This window comes from Agelaius tricolor, unplaced genomic scaffold, assembly GCF_023055355.1.
Source record: "Agelaius tricolor isolate 1412-34295 unplaced genomic scaffold, bAgeTri1.0.p SCAF_39, whole genome shotgun sequence".
Lineage (NCBI taxonomy): Eukaryota > Metazoa > Chordata > Aves > Passeriformes > Icteridae > Agelaius > Agelaius tricolor.
The window spans coordinates 3,985,001-3,991,409 of NW_027269299.1; positions in this window are offsets into that span (position 1 = coordinate 3,985,001).

Genomic DNA, 6,409 nt, shown 5'->3' on the forward strand with positions numbered 1-6,409 from the left:
CGCACTCCTGGGCCCTCCGCCGCCGCGTCGCACCGCTGGGGCCCCTTGCCCCGGGCACGCAACGGCGGAAGGCGGTACGGCGCTGAGCCGGGGGGCAATGCCCGCTCTCCTCGTTTGCACGCGGAGACCGGGCGGGGAGAAGCGCCCCTGCGCCACCCTGCATGCCTTCCTGTGGCCCACACACGGCTGGGAAGGGGGCTGGAGGACTCAACAAGCGGGGCCTGGGACGGGACCGTTGACGGCGGGTGCCGTCCGGCCGACCGTCCCCACAGGGAGGGACACCCGTTGAGCGGCACCGCCACTGCTTGGCACAGGGTCGCCCGCGCTCGCGGGCCTCTGCCGCCGGAGGGCCCGCCGAGTGCTTGCTCCCCACCAGCAGGGGGGCAGTCGAGCCAGGGGACGGCTGGTGGACGACGGCCCCAGGGCTGCGCATTTGAGGAGAAAAGGCCGTCGAGGGGAGGAGAGGCGCCAGACGTGCCAGACGCGCCAGACACGGCGCCACACGCGCGAGAGACCACGGCGGCGGTCTGAGGAGAGAGAGCGCGGGGGGCCCCGGCGGGCGTGGGGGATGCGGCTTGACCACCAAGAACACCTCGGGGGCACACGCGCATGCGCGCCATGAAGCGCGGCCTGGAACACCCGGAGGCCTCAGCCCTTGGAGTTTTTCTGCCCCACGCGAGAGGGGGGCCGCTCGGCCCGAGAGCAGGGAACTCTGCCGGCCGGCAAAGGCCCCGCTCCCCAGTGCGGGTAGGGCTGGAGGAGCCGCCTCCTCCGAGCACTGAAGGCGTCCCCGCCATCCGGCTCCCTAGCCCTTTCCACCTCAGCTGCCGACGGGTGCCACAGCTGGCTGGCCGGCCATCGCTGGACGGGCAAAGGAGCGAGGGAAGGGACGGGCGCGCCTCTGGGAGGGGCCGTGCCGATCACCCCTCCCTCCCGGCACCTGGGCAGCTTTCTCGCGTGCACGCCGAGGAGACCTGAGCTCAGGAGGACTCGGGCCGCGCCAGGGCGCCCACAGGCAGCACGCAGGCGACCGGCGTTCGGCGGCGCCGGCCACAGCGGCGAGAGGCTCGGGGGCCCGTGGCCGCACGCCCGCTCTCTGGCGGGGACGGACCGGCAGCAGACCGGCGCAAGGCTGGGGTGGGGGGGCGTGGTGTGGGGGGCGGGGGGGGGACACCCGTTGTAGCGCGGGGTGAGCCCCACCCGAGCACACGGTGGCGGGCGCGCGTGGCGTGCCTCGCCACACCGAGCGGCTTTTGCCCCCTCTCCCCCTTCCGACCCCCCGTGCCCGGCGGTGCCGCGTGCCTCCGGTCCCTCTCTCTCACTAGGGCTGCAGTGAGCGGCGAAGGGCGTGTGGCCCCCGGAGAGAAACTGGGCCGGCAGCTAGGGGCCGAGCATGCGAAAGGAGCGGGCGTGTGAGTGACGCCACGCATGCACCGCCGGCCGGCCGGCCCGGCACGACACGGCAGGTGCCAAGCCCCGCCGGTAATGATCCTTCCGCAGGTTCTCCTATGGAAACCTTGATACGACTTTTACTTCCTCTAGATAGTCAAGTTTGACCGTCTTCTCGACACTCCAGCAGGGCGGTGGCCGACCCCGCCGGGGCCGATCCGAGGACCTCACTAAAACCATCCAATCGCTAGTAGCGACGGGCGGTGTGTACAAAGGGCAGGGACTTAACATGAGCTAATGACCTGCACTTACAGGGAATTCCTCGTTCACGGGGAAGAATTGCAATCCCCGATCCCCATCACCAATGGGCTTCAACGGGTTACCCGCGCCTGCCGGCAGAGGGTAGGCACAAGCTGAGCCAGTCAGTGTAGCGCGCGTGAGGCCCAAGACATCTAAGGGCATCACAGACCTGTTATTGCTCAATCTCGGGTGGCTGAACGCCACTTGTCCCTCTAAGAAGTTGGACACCGACCGCTCGGGGGTTGCGTAACTAGTTAGCATGCCAGAGTCTCGTTCCTTATCAGAATTAACCAGACAAATCGCTCCACCAACTAAGAACGGCCATGCACCACCACCCACAGAATCGAGAAAGAGCTCTCAATCTGTCAATCCTGTCTGTGTCCAGGCCGGGTGAGGTTTCCCGTGTTGAGTCAAATTAAGCCGCAGGCTCCACTCCTGGTGGTGCACTTCCGTCAATTCCTTTAAGTTTCAGATTTGCAACCATACTTCCACTGGAACCCAAAGACTTGGGTTTCCAGGGAGCTGCCCGGTGGGTCACAGGAATAACACTGCCGGATCGCCAGTGGGCATCGTTTATGGTTGGAACTACAACGGTATCTGATCATCTTCGAACCTCTGACTTCTGTTCTTGATTAATGAAAACATTCTTGGCAAATGCTTTCGCTCTAGGCCGTCTTGCGCCGGTCCAAGAATTTCACCTCTAGCGGCACAATACGAATGCCCCCAGCCGTCCCTCTTAATCATGGCCCCATTTCCAAAAACCATCAAAATAGAACCGGAGTCCTATACCATTATTCCTAGCTGCAGTATGCCAGCGGCCAGCCTGCTTTGAACACTCCAATTTTCTCAAAGTAAATGCTTCGGGCCCCGCGGGACACTCAGCTAAGAGCATCGAGGGGGCACCGAGAGGCAGGGGCTGGGACAGGTGGTGGTTCGCCTCGCGGCGGACCGCCAGCTCGATCCCAAGATCCAACTACGAGCTTTTTAACTGCAGCAACTTTAAGATACGCTATTGGAGCTGGAATTACCGCGGCTGCTGGCACCAGACTTGCCCTCCAATGGATCCTCGCTCAAGGATTTAAAGTGCGCTCATTCCAATTACAGGGCCTCAAAAGAGTCCTGTATTGTTATTTTTCGTCACTACCTCCCGGGGTCGGGAGTGGGTAATTTGCGCGCCTGCTGCCTTCCTTGGATGTGGTAGCCATTTCTCAGGCTCCCTCTCCAGAATCGAACCCTGATTCCCCGTCACCCGTGGTCACCATGGTAGGCACAGACAGTACCATCGAAAGTTGATAGGGCAGACATTCAAATGGGTCATCGCCACCGCGGGGGCCTGCGATCGGCTCAAGGTTATCTAGAGTCACCAAAGCTGCCGGGCGGGCCCAGGTTGGTTTTGGTCTGATAAATGCACACATCCCCGGAGTTCGGCGCTCGTCGGCATGTATTAGCTCTAGAATTACCACAGTTATCCAAGGAGCGGGAGAGGAGCGCCCAAAGGAACCATAACTGATTTAATGAGCCATTCGAAGTTTCACTATACCGCCTGTGTGTACTTAGACATGCATGGCTTAAGCTTTGAGACAAGCATATGCTTCTGGCAGGATCAACCAGGTAGCTTCCATCCATGGTGGCGCCGTGCCACGGTGTGCGAGCGCCTGGACGGAGCGCCTGGACGTGCCCGGCCCGCCGGCAAACCCGCCCTGTGCCAAACCCCGACCCCCAGGGCTTCTTTCGCCGCTCCGACCCGCGGGAGCACCATCAAGGACGAAGACATGGCAGCGGTCAGCGGCGTGGCCACGACGGGCGCCAGCGGCCAGGCGGCGGCCGGCCGCATCACAGCCCGGCATCACCTGGGGGGGGAATAGCGCCACGCGTGAGGGACGCCCCTCGGCTACCGCCGAACCTGGCAGCCGGCCCTTCCCGCAACGCCGCGGGCAAGGAGCCGGGACCGCTGTGCAGATTTCGCCACTCGGATGGAGCGCGAGGCTTCGTCTCTCTCGCTTTTTTTCCCAGGGCCTGCGCCCCGGTTCGAGACACGGCCTTGCACTTGAAATGACCCATGTGGCGCGCAGAAGGGGGCTCGGCCGGGGCTGACCCACCCCCCCACCAAAGCCGAGAAAAACCCGCCCGCAGACCGGTCGCGGGCGAGCCACCAGCCACTGGCGAGGTTGGGCCAAGCAGGGCCCCGCTCACAGGGAGTGAACCCCGTCCCGGCGTGTCCCCCTACCGGGCCGCGTGGAAAGCACCGGACGTGCTAGAGGAGGCAGCGACCCGACGAGGCAGGCGCGGCCCGGACACCGAGGCCCCTTTTCAGCCAGGGCGGCTCGCTCTGCAGCAGGCGGCAGAATGGCAAAAGAGCACACGGACCGGGCTCTGTTTCACCTGCATCCGCGCCCCATCAGGTTCGGGCACTTTAGCCCTCTCTCTTTTCTCTCTCGCTGCTCTCCCTTGTCACGGCTCAGCTCCAGCTGCACCGCCGCCCGGCGCGGCTCGCGGCCGGCACGCACACGTGCGCTACCCGGACCGGGGCCGGCACCGGTACCTCGCGTGGTTTTTTAAGGACACCTGGAGGCTCATGGGGCCACGTGGCCGTCACACAGCTCTGGATGCTAAAGACGCCCTTCCCCAGGCCAGCGGGAGGGGCGACACCTCACCTGCGACGGGAAGCGAATTGGAAAGGAGACCGCCCTGCCCGAGCACCGGACTCCCCCCGCCATGGCTTCCCCGTGACAGAGAAGCCTTGGAAGGAGAGCCGGCCCGCTGGGGGCCCTCTCCAACGCCACCCAAAAAGCCACATCGATCAGGCGCGGCTCCGGGAAGGAGCTGCGCCAATGGTGACCAGGACCCCACAGCCATGGTCCTGGGAAAATGGCGACGGCTGCCCGGCCCACCTGCGGATCGGATTGCTCGCGGCAGCAGAGGAGCGCGGGGGGTGCTGCCACCCGGCCGCGGCCAACAACGGCTCCCCTTTTGGCTAGGCAACGGCGAGCCTGGACCGGCCCCTGCTGGGCCGGGAGGGGATTCGGCGCCCCCCTCCCCTTCCAGCCCGGGGCGGTCAGCTTTCCCTTCTGGAAAAAAAAGCCAGGGGACAGCACAACAAAAAATGCACACGGAGGCGCGTTCACAACGTCCCGTGCTAGCCATGGGGGCCGCAGGGCCAGGGGCACGGGGGGGGACTGAGGTACATGCCTCACTACCTCCCAACGACGGACCCACCGGCATCCCGCTCGCACCTTCATCAAAACGCTTCTCGGTGCCACAGCTTAGGGCTGTGAGAGAAAGATAAAAAGGCCCGCGGAGGCCTGGCGGGCACCCCCCCAACTCTGCCCGCCTCAACAAAAAGCAACGGACCCGGCACCCGCCCGGCATAAGCAGCTCAGTCAATCCGGCCACGACCGAGGTAGGCGAGGCACTGCCGTCTCGCCCAGGACCAGTCCGGGGGGACTCTCCATCGGCTGCCAGGCCCATAAAAAAAAAAAAAAAACGAGAAAACTAGGCCAAAAAATTCTGCCTGCCACAACGCGGGTCCCCGGCTTAAGGCCAAGGAAGGGGGACGGCTTCAACAACGCTGGCCAGGGACCACCGCCGCCGCCGAGGCGGACCCATGGGCCCAAAAGAACAGCAAATGATTCTGGAGCACAGGCATTGCTTGGAGAAAACTCTCCCCTGCTTTGTCTGGGCAATCCTTAACCAGTGTGTTACATGGCTCTTGCTGCCAATTTCTTGCTCAACACTGTGATAGATGAATCTGATTCCTGCTAACAATTGTAACTATATTTTAAATATTTTAGAAAATATTTGTTCAAAAGTAAGAGAGGAAAAGGATATGGAATTAGTGACACAAAACAGATGTTTTCAGATCTTCATGAGAAAACAGGATGCAGGATGTAGTTTCAGATAAGTAACATCCCAAAAGGCAATAGGCCTCAGGATAATTAAAGAATTGGCCTTGAAATGGACAAAATTGGGATGATTCCAGGTATCTATGAAATAATAAGGCTTCTTTTAGGAATATAATGCTGGCTTCTTGTGGTGGTTTGACAGGAAATGTGTTTTTTGGGATGCTGTGTTTTGGGCCAATGCATATTCAGGCTTTAATATTGGCATTTAACCTGGCCATTGGGACATTGGACACGCCTCTGAGAACACTGGGTTAAAAGCAGAGCTCTCCCCTGGGAGGGCCCTTTTGGGTTTCCAGCGGGAAAGAGTTCAGGTCTCTCCCCCGTCCAGCTGCTGGCTGGGCTGGGGGAGGGGAAAAGCCATGTGGCCGGGAGAGGTAGGCCTGACCCCGGGGGTGGAAGGGTGGAAGAGAGAGAGAGAGAGGGAGACACCAGGAGCCATCGGGCAGCCACCCCTGAGAGACACAGAGAGAGAGAGAGAGAGAGCCGCTGCCTGAGACTGTAACCTTGAAACTTGATAAACATGGGCCTGTGCCGACAGCACGGCTGGGAAGGAGAAGAAGGGGGGGCTGCACCGGCCGCTTGTAGGAGCTTTTAACCCCTTCTCGGAGAATGAGAACTTTACAGATCATTGACCTCTCCTAGAAGATAGAGTGGAAGATGAGGAAGGAATGTACAAGTGTGAGAGAGGTCTGGGCGAGTGAGAAATAGTGGAAGAATAGAGAAGAATCCTCGTGGGAAGAGATGATGGAGTGGCTTTTGCTGGACTCTTTTTGTACAGCCATGAACAGAACCATGTTCCTTGTGATGCAGAGACTGCA